At 41.6% G+C, this 17,500-nt stretch overlaps 1 protein-coding gene across 2 annotated transcripts in view; it reads left to right on the forward strand.

The window, feature by feature from the left end:
- LOC115220880 (GTP-binding protein Rheb homolog) overlaps positions 1-17,500 on the forward strand; it is a 56,395-nt gene that overhangs the window by 2,008 nt on the left and 36,887 nt on the right. The gene's annotated exons all lie outside the window — the stretch shown is intronic.

Consider the following 17,500-nt stretch of genomic DNA (forward strand, 5'->3'; position numbering starts at 1 on the left):
GTGTTCGGGCTAGATTTAGCAGATTTGACATTTTGCATAAAAGGAAAGGAAAATATCCATTGAAGAATAAATATATTTTAAGAAATCAAAAAATATCAACAATATTATAGCTGGGAGATAACAGTTTACTCTTAACAGTGGCCACTTTCAGCTGTTGCTACCTTCTGAAGGTAGCTCCAAAACCTGGTGCATGTGTTCCTCATTTTGTCCCTGAGAAGATTTTCAAACATGATCTTGGCAACCAGCTCAGCTTTGGTGTTGCATGCAGAGCAATTGGTGCCTTACTCAGCTGCACTCAACACGTAATAATCCATGCGATTACTGTCAGAGGATTTGGGTTGTCAGAATCTGGAACTGAAGTCATAGAAATTCTCTGAGAACCATTTTTGACCCTTTCTGGAAGTATGGCAAACAGCTGAAATCTACTGTGCATGTGACCTTCCAGCAGCAATCCTCTCCAGCCAGGGATTGACCCCCCACATAGCTCTGAATTTAGCCTAAAGCCCTGTTCAAAGGTGTGTGGATGGATCCTAGTGTCCTGACACATTTAGAACACCTGCTATGTCTCTTGCTGTTGGCCACATTTACAATGTTCTCAGAGCATTGGGCAGCAGTCATGATGTTGGTATTTTGATAACTAGTATAAATCATCAATCGAAATCGATCAACATCAATGGGAATTGTAGCTGTGATACCAGTGCCGGTGGCACGTAAGAGAACCATCCGAACGTGGCCGTTGCCAGCACTGCCCCAATTGGCCTTCGTGCTGGTGGCATGTAAAAAGCACCATCCGATCGTGGCTGTTGCCAGCACCGCCTGGCCTCCGCGTCGGTGGCACGTAAAAAGCACCATCCGATCATGGCCGTTTGCCAGCCTCGTCTGGCACGTAAAAAGCACCCACTACACTCACGAACTGGTTGGCGTTAGGGAGGGCATCCAGCCGTAGAAACATTGCCATATCAGACTGGGCCTGGTGCAGCCTTCTGGCTTCCCAGACCCCTGTTGAACCGTCCAACCCATGCTAGCATGGAAAGCGGATGCTAAACGATGATGATGGTACAGGTAACTCTTTTCCAATGTTCAGATGGCTTCCAGTCCTCATGTCAGCTTACTTTTTACTCAACTATAACCTTTATGCTCTCCAAAGCTGTTGGCTCTTCACTATTACATCGAGCTCTTCATGAAAAAAGACATTAAAAAAGTGTCAAATTTAGCCCAGACAACCTCTATCTATATATGTATGTATATATGTGTGCATGTGTTTATGTTTGTGCCCCACCATTGCTTGATAACCACTGTTGGTTTGTTTATGTCTTCATAATCGTCGCAGTTTAGCAAAAAAACACCAATAGAATAAGTACCAGGCTTAGAAAAAAGTACAGGGGTTATTTGACTGAACCCTTCAAAGCTGTGCCCCTGCATGGCCACAGTCCAATGACTGAAGCAGGTAAAAGACAGAAGATGAAGATGTGTGTGTGTGTATATATATATATATACACACACACACACACACACACAGTCATGGCAGATTCTAGTGTCATGCAAATGGCACATAAATGCATCCATCATACTATTGGAGTGGTATATATATATATATATATATATATCACTCCAAGAATATATATATATACACACACACACACCGTTATATATAACTTTAGCTAGAAAAATAAAGTAAGATAGTGGTGATTTCCTCAATCATCTCTATCTTACTTTATTTATTTTTCTAGATTTCTTTATTTTATTTTATCCCTAATCATATCCCTAATCAATCTGTAAACCCTTCACCCAAGCATATAATAATAATACAAATTATAAACCATGATATTTAGTCTGTTGAAATGAATTCATAAGTGCACATACATCTCTAGGTACTTTTTTTTTCTCTGATGAAATTATGCTTATGTCATATTTAAAGCACAAATTTGTAATTAAATTATTCAGTATTAATTGAAATGGTTGTAAGAAACGAAGATGACCATCATCATCATCGTTGTCGTCGTTGAACATCCGCTTTCCATGCTAGCATGGGTTGGACGATTTGACTGGGCTAGCGAACCAGATGGCTGCACCAAGGCCCAGTCTTGATCTGGCAGAGTTTCTACAGCTGGATGCCCTTCCTAACGCCAACCACTTCAAGAGTGTAGTGGGTGCTTTTACGTGCCACCGGCATGGGAGCCAGTCAGGCGGTACTGCCAACGACCATGCTCGAATTTTTTTACAGGTGCCAGTAAGGCGATGCTGGTAACGATCCCGCTTGAATGGTGCCTCCCACATGCCACTGGCACGGAAGCCAGTTAGCCGCTCTGGCAATGATCACGCTCAGATGGTGCTCTTAGCACCCTACGTGTATGAGGCACAAGTGCCAGTAAGGCAAGGCTGGCAACGATCACACTCGTATGGTGCTCGTGCCCGTCATCGAATTTCACTTTGATTTTGATTTCAGTTTCAACTTCACTTGCCTCAACAGATCTTCGCAAGCAGAGATTAGTGTTCAAAGAAGGAAAAGGTATGCACAAGTGGGCTGGTTACACCCCCGGCACAGGCAAACGAGGTTATGGTCTCATTTGGCTTGCCGGGTCTTCTCAAGCACAGCATATTTCCAAAGGTCTTGGTCACTAGTCATTTCCTTGGTGAGGCCTAAAGTTCGAAGGTCGTGCTTCACCACTTCATCCCAGGTCTTCCTGGGTCTACCTCTTCCACAGGTTCCCTCAACCGCTAGGGTGTGGCACTTTTTCACACAGCTGTCCTCATCCATACATAACACATGACCATATCAAAGCAGCCATCTCTCTTGCGCACCACATTTGATGCTTCTTATATCCAACTTTTCTCCCAGGGTGCTTACGCTCTGTTGTGTATGCACACTGACATTACACATCTAGTGGATCCTACTAGCTTCATTTCTTTCAAGCCTACGCATGCCCTCAGCAGTCATGGCCCATATTTCACTGCAGTGTAGCATGGCTGTTCATACTCGTGCATCATACAGTCTACCTTTTACTCTGAGCGAGAGGCCCTTTGTTACCAGCAGGGGTAAGAGCTCTCTGAACTTTGCCCAAGCTATTCTTATTCTAGCAGCTACACTTTCAGCGCACCCTCCCCCACTACTGACTTGGTCACCTAGGTAATGGAAGCTATCAACTACTTCTAGTTTTTCTCCCTGGAATGTGACAGAAGCTGTTTTCTGCACATTTTCAGTGTTTATTGCTCCTGAACATCTGCCACATACAAAAGCTATCTTCCCAGTTAGCCTTCCTTTGATATTGCTGCACCTCTTATGTGTCCATAGCTTACACTGGGTACATCTTATAGAGTTTCTACCTACACAATAAATAATTGTTAACTTCCTTATCTCCATTTAGATTTCTTATTTTATATATATATATATATATATATATATATATATGGAACAAAAACACAAGAGAGGGCATTAAAATATTCGGACAGATAGACTATACAAAGGTGGAAAAGAAAAACAACAAGAAAAGACGGGTCATTCGTGGCTTTCTTTCCTCAGTCAAGTCCCAGAAGTCACAACCATTTCAGGCAGTTACACTTGACATGGTTCGATCTGGTTGCCCCCCAAAAAGTCTAAGCTAAGAGCATTAGATCCCTTTGTAACAAAGCTAGCGAATGTGTACAGCAATAAAGGCAAAAAAACAAATAAACAAAAACCGGAGAACATGGTACACAATTACAAATACAAACAACAAGAAGTAACAACAGGTGTCTTTCGACTGAGAATGAATCAAATTGAGCTGGTGTGTATGAAGTGAAAGCCTAAAGGCAGGAACATAGGAGATGGACATATGAGGTGTTGGCAGTCGGCGGTCAGGCCAAGAAAGAAAGATCATGGCTGGCCAGACACTGGTCACGTAGAAGGAGGAGAGATGGGGAGGGGGCAACGGAATTGAAGGATTAGAAAAAAAAACAAAGAGAAAAGTACTGGGGAGATAAACAAGTGGGAGTTAAAGAAAGAGAGACCAAGAAATGTAATAGAGTAAGAGTCGTACAAAATTTATTTATATATATATATATATATATATATATATAATATATATATATATATATATATAAGGTAAATTTATGGTTAATAAAAATAAAATATTCATTTATAAGGTATAAATAAAATTATAAAAGTTTATACGTGTACATATATATAAGAACTTTTAGATTGGTAGCCACTACACACATTTTTTTTCTCTCGTTGTTTTTTTTTTCTGTGTCCCTTTCTGTAGAAGAGCGTAGGCTCGAAACGTAAAAGACTTTTTCTATACTACGTGAACTCTCCTATATATATATACACACACACACATATACATGCACACACACATACATATACATGCATATATATGTATACATATGTGTGTATATATATATATATATATATATATATATTCTTTGTACTCCTCATCCCTATAAATGAAATTAATATAGACCCATATTAATCAATCGGAGCCCATTGGTTAATGAAATTTTTAAATAGTTTGCTTACTCAATAGTGCTTCTAGAAAAGTAATATCTATTCTTAATGGTTTTAGTAAAATGTTGATGTTTAAATACACATACACAGTTGGAATCAAACTCAATTGCGAAGACCTGTTGAGGCACGTGAAATCGAAATCAAACTCTGTGACTGGCATCCGTTGCTAGTGGAGCGCTAAGAGTACCATATGAGTGAGATTGTTGCCAGAGCAACAAGCTGGCCTCTGTGCAGATGGCACGTTAAAAACACCATTCGAGCGTGATCGTTACCACGTCGCCTTACTTGCACTTGTGCAGATGGCACGTTAAAAACACCATTCGAGCGTGATCGTTCCACGTCGCCTTACCACTTGTGCACACTTACTTCGACGACGTGATCGCCACGTACTTGCACTTGTGCAGATGGCACGTTAAAAACACCATTCGAGCGTGATCGTTACCACGTCGCCTTACTTGCACTTGTGCAGATGGCACGTTAAAAACACCATTCGAGCGTGATCGTTACCACGTCGCCTTACTTGCACTTGTGCAGATGGCACGTTAAAAACACCATTCGAGCGTGATCATTACCACGTCGCCTTACTTGCACTTGTGCAGATGGCACGTTAAAAACACCATTCGAGCGTGATCGTTACCGCATTGCCTTACTTGCACTTGTGCAGATGGCACGTTACAAACACATTCGACTCGTACACTTCGCTTACTGCACTTGATGGCACGTTAAAAACACCATTCGAGCGTGATCGTTACCACGTCGCCTTACTTGCACTTGTGCAGATGGCACGTTAAAAACACCATTCGAGCGTGATCGTTACCGCATTGCCTTACTTGCACTTGTGCAGATGGCACGTTAAAAACACCATTCGAGCGTGATCGTTACCACTTCCTTACTTGCACTTGTGCAGTGCACGTTAAAACCCCATTCGATCAGCATTACTTGCACTTGTGCAGATGGCACGTTAAAAACACCATTCGAGCGTGATCGTTACCGCATTGCCTTACTTGCACTTGTGCTGGTGGCACGTGAAAAAAAACATTCGAGCGAGGTCATCGCCAGTGCCGCTGGACTGGCTCCTGTGGAGGTGGCACATAAAAAGCACCATTTGAGCGTGGCCGTTGCCAGTACCACCAAACTGGCCCTCGTGCCAGTGGCACGTAAAAGCACCTACTACACTCTCGGAGTGGTTGGTGTTAGGAAGGGCATTCAGCTGTAGAAACTCTGCCAGATCAGATTGGAGTCTGGTTCGCCAGACCTCAGTCAAATCGTCCAACCCATGCTAGCATGGAAGGCGGATGTTAAATGATGATGATGATGATGCAGGTATATGTATGTACAATTAATCCCTACATATACATACACACATATGCATATACATATTCATGCACAATATCTATAATAATAAATGCCAAAACGAATCTCTGTGTGTCCGAGTGTCACATTTGACCCCCTCTCTCAATATTCAATGACACTTCTACTTCTCTTGCTGGGGTGAGAGTAATAGTAGGCATAGAGACAGTGAGGGCAGTAGTAGATTGACGGTTGTGATGGTAAGGCGGCGAGCTGGCAGAAGCGTTAGCACGCTGGGCGAAGTGCGTAGCCGTATATCGTCTGCCGTTACGTTGTGAGTTCAAATTCCGCCGAGGTCAACTTTGCCTTTCATCCTTTCAGGGTCGATAAATTAAGTACCAGTTACGCACTGGGGTCGATGTAATCGACTTAATCCGTTTGTCTGTCCTTGTTTGTCCTCTCTGTGTTTAGCCCCTTGTAGGTAGTAAAGAAATAGGTAATGAGGTGGTAGTAATAGTATGAATTCTAGTTGTGATAGAGGCAGAGACGATTGTGATGATGGTGGTGGTGGTGGTGGTGGTGGTAGCCGAGGTGGTCAGGGATGATGGTGATAGTAAGCAGTGTGAAAGACTGTGGTGATGGTGGTGGAGAGGAAGGCAGCAATGTCAAAGGTATTGATGGTGGTGGTGTCAGAAGTTTGAATGGTGTGTGTATGGCAGTTGTGGTGGCGATACTGATGGTTGAAAACAATCAACAGAAAGATAGAGAGAGAGAGAGAAAGAGGTTAGACAGAAGAAAAAATTGCACTGACCCCCAAATGGGAAGACAAAATATATTGTTTATCATGCAGTTTTGCAATAAGTTCCAAGTTGACAAATTATACCAGTTTTTTGATGAAAATTGTTCATTGCTTGAAAAATATCAGTCACGTTTAATAAAATTTAGTATGTACTTCAATGCATGAAGTGTCATTGTTGAGCCCAGGGCCCAGTGAAGAGGAGCTAGCTTCAAAGCCACCTGATGGGGCAGCTTTTAAGTTAGTATATATATAAATATAAAAATATATGTATATATGTGTGTACATACACACACACACACACACATATACCTATACACACATTCATACATACCCATACAGACATGCGCTCACACATAGATATATATATAATCTCATGGCCTGTGCCAGGGGCGTAACCAGCCCAATTGTACGTAACCTTTTCCTTCTTTGGTCACTAAAACTCTGCTTGCGAAGACCTGCTGAGGCAAGTGAAATCAAATCAAATCAATCAAAATCAAATTTGATGACTGGCGTCCGTGCTAGCAGGGTGCAAAGAGCACCATACGAGCATCATCATTGACAGAGTGGCTAACCGGCTTCCATGCCAGTGGCACTTAAAGGTTACCATTCGAAGTGTGATCGTTACCAGCATTGCCTTACTGGCACTTGTGCCCATGCTAGTAGGGTACCAAGAGCACCATCCCAGTGTGATCGTTGCCAGAGCAGGCAACTGGCTTCCGTGCCGGTGACACATAAAAGGGCACCATTCGAGTGTGATCGTTACCAAAGTTGCCTTACTAGCACCTGTGCTGGTGGCATGTGTAAAAGGATTCGAGCGAGGTCGTTGCCAGTATCACCTGACTGGCCCCCGTGCCGGTGGCATGTGAAAAGCACCCACTACACTCTCGGAGTGGTTGGCGTTAGGAAGGGCATCCAGCTGTAGAAACTCTGCCAAATCAAGATTGGAGACTGGTGCAACCATCTGGTTCGCCAGCCCTCAGTCAAAATCGTCCAACCCATGCTAGCATGGAAATCAGATATTAAATGATGATGATGATACCTATATACATACACACACACATGTACATAAATACACACATACACCCATAAATATGTGTGTGTGTGTGTGTGTATGTATATATACTCGGTGCAATGGGTAAATTGTTGCTATTTTAATAATTTTAATTTCGCTCATTGTTTGTTTTTGATTTTGTCAACTACACAGTATGGTAGGGACAGTTGGGCACCGTCTGTGAGAAAAACAGCACCATGACGCAATTCACTCTGTCAAAAATTTGGAAACAACATGCTGAACTGCTTGACATTTACACCGGAAGCTCCAATACAAACATTTCGGAGTCCCTTCCAATCAATCTGTGTGGTACCAACCATGACTCAAGTGTTTAAGTGAAGAAAGAATATCACCAGTTTCTGCTTCTACTTTCCACTTCTTAACTGTTTTTTCTGAGATTTTACAAAAACAACAAAAATATTATGCTTCTTTTTTTGTTTTGCTCTTTCTGTATCATCATTGTTTGTACCTCCTCTGCTTTATAAATTTCAACAATTGCTGTTTTCTGATGCCAGCCTTGCCTTGTCCCTGTGCTGGTGGCACGTAAAAAGCACCATCCGATCATGGCCATTGCCAGCCTCGCCTGGCCCCCGTGCCGGTGGCACATAAAAAGCACCATCCAACCGTGGCCGTTTGCCAGCCCTGTCTGGCACGTAAAAAGCACCCACTACATTCACGGAGTGGTTGGCGTTAGGAAGGGCATCCAGCCGTAGAAACATTGCCAGATCAGACTGGGCCTGGTGCAGCCTTCTGGCCTCACAGACCCCAGTTGAACCGTCCTTGCGTCTCCATAACTTGGCGGTTCAGCAAGGGAGACCGATAGAGTGGGTACTGGGCTTGCAAGGAATAAATACTGGGGTCGATTTGCTCGACTAAAGGCGGTGCTCCAGCATGGCCGCAGTCAAATGACTGAAACAAGTAAAAGAGATATATTTATACATGCATATAAAGTGTCACCCCCCAGCAGTAGAGTGAACCTGTAGAGGGAAAACGTGTCATACTCTAGCAGTAGAGGGAACCTGTGAAAGAGGTAGACCCAGGAAGACCTGGGATGAGGTGGTGAAACATGACCTTCAAACATTGGGCCTCTCGGGGGTGATAACAAGTGACTGAGGTCTTTGGAGATATGCTGTGCTTGAGAAGACCTGGCAAGCTAAGTGAGGCCATAACCATGGCCTATGCTAGTGCAATGTAACTGGCCCATTTAACAGCACCCTTCAATCATTGGGCAACAAACTGCGCTTGCGAAGACCTGTTGAGTTGAGTGAAATCATTGTTGTGGCTGATGATAGTACTGCCTGATTGGCACCCATGCCGGTGGCACGTAAAAGGCACCATTTGAGCGTGGTTGATGCCAGTGCTGCCTGACTGGTCCCGTGCCGGTGGTACGTAAAAAGCACCATTCGAGTGTGATCATTGCCAGTGCCTCCTGACTGGTCTCGTGCCGGTGGCACATAAAAACCGCTCACTACGCTCTTGGAGTGGTTGTTGTTAGGAAGGGCATCCAGCTGTAGATAGTTTGCCAGATCAGATTGGAGCCTAGTGTAGCCTTCTGGCTTGCCAACTCTCAGTCAAACCATCCAACCCATGCCAGCATGGAAAGCAGACATTAACGATGATGATGATACACATATATATATAGTTACAGCCTGAAGATTGCTTGTTATTAAGACCTGCCTAGACCTTCATCTCCAAAGCAAGAAACTATTAGCAGCTCAAACTGTGTACATTAAATGATATACACACACACACGGCCGTTTGCCAGCTTCCTCTGGCCCCTGTGCCGGTGGCGCGTAAAAATCACCCACTACACTCACGGAGTGGTTGGCGTTAGGAAGGGCATCCAGCTGTAGAAACATTGCCAGATCAGACTGGGCCTGGTGCAGCCTCCTGACTAACCAGGCCCCAGTTGAACCGTCCAACCCATGCTAGCATAGAAAACGGATGTTAAACAATGATGATGATTATATATATATATATATATATATATATATATATACTAGTGGGACCTGTGAATATTTCATGAAATTAATAGTAAACCTTTTGGCTTATTCTTGAAAACTTTATCCCAAAATCTTGGAAGCATACCCTGTGTTGTGTCTGTACCAAAAGATAGTTGCTCATCTGCTATTCATCAAAAGGTGAAGGAAATTGGAATACAATGATTACTTAATGCACTTTATATACATAAATAGAACGAACAAACAGAATGGTACTTAATACACAGCACTAAGATAAATATTCACTCTTACTTTCCCATTTTCCCCACAAACAGAAAAATTACAATTTAAAATTTACATGGTCCCAATTTCATATCTAGAAAACAAAAATTTTATAGTAAAATAATTATTTTATAATTAAGTTATAGGCATCACAATTTTGCAGGGGTAAAAATTTAATGCAACATGGCATACTCTGAAAACCACATCATTGATAACTTATAAGCCAAGGTGATGGGTCAGAGCCAATGCACGTTTTAATTTGTAGGTGATGTAAAAAAAACTTACCTTATGTACTCATGTAAAAGTTGAATTTTTGAGACCATTTTTTTAAGGTCAAATTTACGGGATAATCTATTACGTACATACTACTTTTGAGGGACTGAAATTCAAGCTAGAATCTGAAGTACCATAGCAGCAGCAGAAACCAAACTGATCTCTAAGCAAATAAAAACAAGCGCCGGAGTTGCTGTGTGGTAAGTAGCTTGCTAACCAACCACATGGTTGCGGGTTCAGTCCCACTGCGTGGCATCTTCTGCTATAGCCTCGGGCCGACCAAAGCCTTGTGAGTGGATTTGGTAGACAGAAACTGAAAGAAGCCTGTCGTATATATGTATATATATGTGTGTGTGTTTATGTGTCTGTGTTTGCACCTCTAGCATTGCTTGACAACCAATGCTGGTGTGTTTACATCCCCGTCACTTAGCGGTTCGGCAAAAGAGACTGATAGAATAAGTACTGGGCTTACAATGAATAAGTCCCAGGGTTGAGTTGTTCGATTAAAGGCGGTGCTCCAGCATGGCCGCAGTCAAATGACAAACAAGTAAAAGAGTAAAGAGTACGCAAATAAAAACAGTAATATTACCAATTCTATGCATCAAAATATGCTTCCTAGTAAATAATAAACCCATAAACAAGACCACATGGCTATCGTGCAGTTTCCAGTGAATGTCCATAATATGGTGTAGAGTTGTTAATCTGGAGCAGGGATTCCCAAAGTGTGTTCTACAAAACCCCAGGGGTCCCACATTTTTTAAAATAATGTCAAAGGATTCCATGGTAAAAAAAGTTTGGGAACCACTGATATAGTCATCATCATCATCATTTAGCGTCCGCTTTCCATGCTAGCATGGGTTGGACGGTTCAACTGGGGTCTGTGAAACCAGAAGGCTACATCAGGCCCAGTCAGATCTGGCAGTGTTTCTACGGCTGGATGCCCTTCCTAACGCCAACCACTCCATGAGTGTAGTGGGGGTTTTTTACGTGCCACCCGCACAGGTGCCAGGTGAGGCTGGCAACGGCCACGAACAGATGGTGCTTTTTACGTGCCACCGGCACAGGGGCCAGGTGAGGCTGGCAACGGCCACGAGCGGATGGTGCTTTTTACGTGCCACCGGCACGGAGGCCAGTCGGGGCGACGCTGGCAACAGCCACGATCAGATGGTTCCCTTACTTGTCACCGGCACTGGTATCACAGCTGCAATTTCCATTGATGTTGATCGACTTCGATTTTGGTTCTGCTTTCTGATATCTGATTTGATTACCTAAATGTGATAGCGATTAACTAAATGTTTTTAGACTTTCTGGAGTCATGCCTTTGTATGAATTCATGCAGTAGTGTTTGCTGATGTTCACCAATAGTGCCTGTGAGACATGTGTCTCACCATGCAAACAGACGCGCATGTGACACATGTTTATTGCATTTGGAGATAAGGAAAATATAAAGGTTGCATGGGAACCACTGATCTAGCGATTAATTAAATGTTCTTAGGTTTACTAAACCTGCCTTTGTACGAATTTAGACCGTGGCTTTGCCAGTGTTTGCCAATGGGGCTGTCTGTGAAACATGTTTCTCATCATGTTTCTCGCAGGAGTGGCTGTGTGGTAAGTAGCTTGCTTCCGGGTTCAGTCCCACTGCGTGGCACCTTGGGCAAGTGTCTTCTACTATAGCCTCGGGCCGACCAAAGCCTTGTGAGTGGATTTGGTAGACGGAAACTGAAAGAAGCCCATCTTATATATGTATATATATGTATGTGTGTGTTTGTGTGTCTGTGTTTGTCTCCCTAGCATTGCTTGACAACCGATGCTGGTGTGTTTACGTCCCCATGACTTAGCGGTTCGGCAAAAGAGACCGATAGAATAAATACTGGGCTTTACAAAAGAATAAGTCCCGGGGTCGAATTGCTCGATTAAAGGCGGTGCTCCAGCATGGCCGCAGTCAAATGACTGAAACAAGTAAAAGAGTAAAAGAGTATGTAAACGAGTATATGCTGCATGTGTTTATTTATTTCTTTATTGCCCACAGGGGTACAAACAAGGACAGATAAAGGGATTAAGTTGATTAGATCGACTCCAGTGCATAACTGGTACTTATTTAATCAGCTCCAAATGGATGAAAGGCAAGGTTGACCTCGGCAGAATTTGAACTCAGAACATAATGGCAGATGAAATACTTATTTCTTTATTACCCACAAGGGGCTAAACACAGAGGGGACAAACAAGGACAGACATAGGTATTAAGTCGATTACATCGACCCCAGTGCGTTACTGGTACTTAATTTATCGACCCCGAAAGGATGAAAGGCAAAGTCGACCTCGGCGGAATTTGAACTCACAACGTAACGCAGACGAAATACCACTTAGCATTTCACCCAGCATGCTAACGATTCTGCCAGCTCGATACATGTTTATTGTGCTTGAAGACGTATGCAGGCTTGCAGTATAACCTGTGCATACATTTTAGTAATGGTGATGTAGCACCCATCAACAGATGTGTAGTGCTCGCGATTAAATGGTGTTTTACTATAAGCATCAAGCATTCCATTATAAGCACCAAGCATTCCACCTATGGAGCAGGCTACAGTAAGGCAGCCACACAATTTTGTAACAGTTTTATTTCTACGTACAGGACAATATGGTACCTTGACCCACAAAGGTTGTCCTATTGTTCATAAAATACTAGGGTTGACTTTTATATGGGATCTATGGAAAATATCCAATCTTTTGACCAAAAACAGGGGGTCGACTATTACTGAAGTATATATGGTAGTTCAGTTTTTAAAAATTACTTTTCATTATACACTCACCATCTCTCTCTCTCCGTGCCTTTCTTTAATCTCACTAAAAGAAGAGTTTAGGAAGGCCAGATTTTACTTGGAAATTACATGGGAGATTATACCAGGTAACTTTCTGGTTTCTATTTTCTCTTTTAGAATTAGTGCTCTCGGGTATGTAGGCAATTGTTATTAGTCTGTTGCAAGGCCAACATGGGAGGGGTTAAGTTTAGGTGTTTGTCAGTATGAGTGGTTTGTGTTTCTGGGTGCAGAAAGTTTTCTCGGTTGCTATTATGATTATGAAAGGTCTTGGTGTCGTGTTGGGTATTGTGCTTGGTCATATGAGATTTTTTTTCAGAATACCCACTTCTGGTAATAGCCTTGTTATAGTACCCTGCTTTGTTGTCAAAGATTTGCTTGTTTGCAGATAGTTTAGAAACCCTAATAGAGACATTTTTTTACTATTTGATTTATAATTGATCTAGGGAGATTAAGTTTGCGTGAACATAATATAAATTTTCTCGTCATGTTTCCAAGTTTTTATTGTTGTATATAGGTGAGATGTGCAATCATAATTTTACATCCAAGGTGTAGAATGCATCTCTCCTCAGGTGATTGTTTAGCCCTTTAATGTTCAGATTACTCTGTTAAATTTAATGCTTTTTCACTCAAATTGTTTTGAATTAATCACACATTATCTCATAGCTTTGAGGTTTCAATGATGTGATTATTTATTTTTTAGAATGTCAATGTAGGTTAGGTGTGAGAGGCTAGATATGGCTAGTTCAAATATAAAACATGTAGAATATTTGGGCCAGATATGGCCGGTTTAAACACTAAAGGGTTAAATAAGTTCTTTACTAGATCCTCTCAGTTTGATAATGTATATTCAAACTGATGCGTTACTGCCAGCAGTATACAGACAATACCAAAACCATAAATATAGTGACAGCAAAATAAAATTACAGCCAAAATATAGGTAAGGGTAATATAATCCTGATGTGATGTCAAGTGTCACGTCTAAGAAGTTGACTGCTTTAGTGTTAGTTTCAAAAGTAAGGGAGAGGTTGTAATTCCTAAATAGCTTTCTAAGGTTTTTTAAAGTTCCTTTGATCTGTGATGGATTATGACCTTCCAGGGTTAGTAAGCAGTCATCCCTGTAGCGTCCACCCTCAAGGTTAGGAAAGTGTGTTTTAACAATGTAGAGTAGGTCGGATCCAACTAGATCCCTAACTTGCACAGAGTTCATAGGGCCCATTGTTATATTGAAGTTGTTGGAAAAGGTACCATGTGTCCATAAAAGACCCCCTTCGGTCATGAATGACCATGGGATTGCACCTAGAAAGTTACCCTCCTAGACACAAGTCCGGGCAAGGTTGTTTATGGAAGACCAGCAGTCGCCCATGCATACCAGCCTCCCCTCTCCACACCACCAGTGTTATCCAAGGGAAAGACAAAGGTCGATACAGCTTGGCACCAGTGACGTCGCAACTCATTTCTACAGCTGAGTGAACTGGAGCAACGTGAAATAAAGTGCCTTGCTCAAGAACACAACACGCAGCCCGGTCCGGGATTCGAGCTCACAACCTCACGATCGTAAGCTCGATGCTCTAACCACTGAGCCATGCGATAAGTTTCTATCAAACTTGATGACAGGTAGGTGGGGTGGGAGGGGAGAAGGAAGGTAATTTGGGTGCTTAAAGGAAACAGTTGACATGTACCGAAATGGTCACTCTCAGCCTACTTACCACTTTATTATCTCTAAATGTTTTATTTTCATTCTTTACTAGCAGTATTGCCCGGCTCAACGGGGATTTCAGGGAGTCACTGGCGATGTATCGTGATGATCGAAAATCCGGCCTGCTAAAATTTGGTTAAAGTGATTCAAACTGCAGACTCAACACAAAATGGTCACATTTAATTCAAAGCGTTAAAAATGTTATGAAAACAATTGGTATTTGTTCACAAAGTCCAAACGATTAATACGAAAAAACCCTCCAGGCTACATCCCGAAAATTCATTTCTTTGCCAAATTTCTACAATGTTTACGGCGATTCGTTTTTATATCTTGATTTTTTATTTTTCATGCAATTTACGCATGCTTGCACGCATGGTGAACGCAGTTCACGTCAAACAGCTGACTGAGTAAAGTTTGCTATTCAACGCATTGGATAAGGCCTAAACAAACACATCATCGATTTCTGCATTTACGAGATGAATTTCGGAACAGAAATAGCGCAGTTCAATTTTCATTCGCCTAAACTTTAAGTGACCCATTTTTTGTGGTTCTACGATTTGTTGGCTAGAAGGAGATGTGCCAGGAAGTTAAACACACAGACACACACACACAGACACACAAGTTGAGTTTTATATATATAGATTTCATTCTTTTGTCTACTTTCTTCCTCATAGTCTGACCTTCAAATAGAATAGAAATTTATAGTCAACCTGATCCTTTTATGTTCATTTATCTATTTTTTTTTTATCTATATATTTTATATTTTGGTTGTAATTTTATTTTGCTGTCACTATATTTATGGTTTTGGTATTGTCTGTATACTGCTGGCGGTGACACATCACTTTGGATATACATTATCAAACTGAGAGGATCTATTGAAGAACTTATTTAAACAATCACCTGAGGAGAGATGCATTCTACACCTTGGATGTAAAATTATGATTGCACATCTCACCTATATACAACAATAAAAACTTGGAAACATTATGTTAAATAATCAGACAAGTCTTCAGTTATCAATTTTCATGTGTGGTATCAATCAAGTCTAAAGACAGTTCCTTTCTCTTTAATTATCATGAGCACTTCACAGATCTTTTTTATAGTCCCTCAGGACTATAAATAAAATATATACATACAATATTAGATATGTACATATATACACAAGAGAACTACATGAGTACCTATATCGCTAATGATAGAAGTCAAAAAATACTTCTCTACCACCGAATAGTCACAAATCTATTACAGACAAGATTTGAAAAAATATCAATGAACAATAATAATAATGTCTTACCTGAGTATTTTTGGACCTCTATCTTTAGCGATATAGGTACTCATGTAGTACCTCTTGTGCATATATGTACATATTGTATGTATATATTTTATTTATTTGCCTGTACGGCTGATAATTCGCTTACCACTTGTGATGGTATTTTAATAATACCATCCCTATATTTATTTATATACTAGCAGTATCGCCCGGCGTTGCTCAGGTTTGTAAGGGAAATAACTATAAAGCATTTTTAGAGAGTTATAGCCAAAAAATAGCAAAAAAATGGAAAAAAATGATGGTAAATTTTTTTTTAGTTAAAAAAGGTGGAGTTGTGTCCCCTAGACAGTTTGTGTTTCTGATTCTGGACCCCATGTCGAATTTATCGATTTTTTCAGAACTGGGGGAACTTTTCAAAATGTTCGCTGCGTTAGTTTTGAATTATGACATGGGCTATGTGTGGTCAAGTTTCATCAGAATCGGTTGAAAGCCGTGGTCAGGGTGAGGGTACAAGCAAACAGACACACAGAAACACGCACAGACAAACTGCCGTTTATATAGAGAGAGATATATAGGAGTGGCTGTGTGGTAAGTAACTTGCTAACCAACCACATGGTTCCGGGTTCAGTCCCACTGCGTGGCATCTTGGGCAAGTGTCTTCTGCTATAGCCTCGGGCCGACCAATGCCTTGTGAGTGAATTTGGTAGACGGAAACTGAAAGAAGCCTGTCGTATATATGTATATATATATGTGTGTGTGTGTGTATGTGTTTGTCCCCCCAACATCGCTTGACAACCGATGCTGGTGTGTTTACGTCCCCGTTACTTAGCGGTTCGGCAAAAGAGACTGATAGAATAAGTACTGGGCTTACAAAGAATAAGTCCCGGGGTCGATTTGCTCGACTAAAAGGTGGTGCTCCAGCATGGCCGTAGTCAAATGACTGAAACAAGTAAAAGAGTAAAAAAGAGTATATATATAGACAAGAATTCCTCAGAGCAGAGTTGGAATGGCATCTCCTGGAAATGATTTTATATGGTTTTGCAGGGACCAAGTTATGTTATGCCTAATTTTATCTTCCTTAAGTTGCCACACAAAATTGGCCAAACATGTTGAATGTCTCTTATTGATTTTCGTGAAGCTAGTGACATGGTTGCAATAACCGGTTGTTAAGTATCCTACTCGTGAGGGATTGATGCAAGATGGGTCAAAACAATTGTAGTGATTAATAAAAATTCCCGTATCTTCCATCATTCGTTCCTCATTAACCAAATACATAGCAAACGCTGTGAAAGTGATCGTGCTTTACCAGTAAGCTACCAGGTATAAACCATTTTATACGGAAAAACCAGATATTTTGATGTGGTGTGAAAGAAAGAAAGTTGTAAATATAGTCGCGCTAACGGTTCCTCATGAATATAATATGGACGCCGCTCGGGCTCGAAAATTGAACCGTTATGTAAACCTCCTCGAGGAATGTGAAGACGCAGGGTAGAAAGCGGAACATTTTCCAATCGAAGTCGGATGTAGAGGGTTTGTTGGACACAGCGTGAGACGACTGTTGTTATCGCTAGGCCTAACTCATCGTAAAGTCAAT

This window comes from Octopus sinensis, linkage group LG17 (assembly GCF_006345805.1).
Source record: "Octopus sinensis linkage group LG17, ASM634580v1, whole genome shotgun sequence".
NCBI lineage: Eukaryota > Metazoa > Mollusca > Cephalopoda > Octopoda > Octopodidae > Octopus > Octopus sinensis.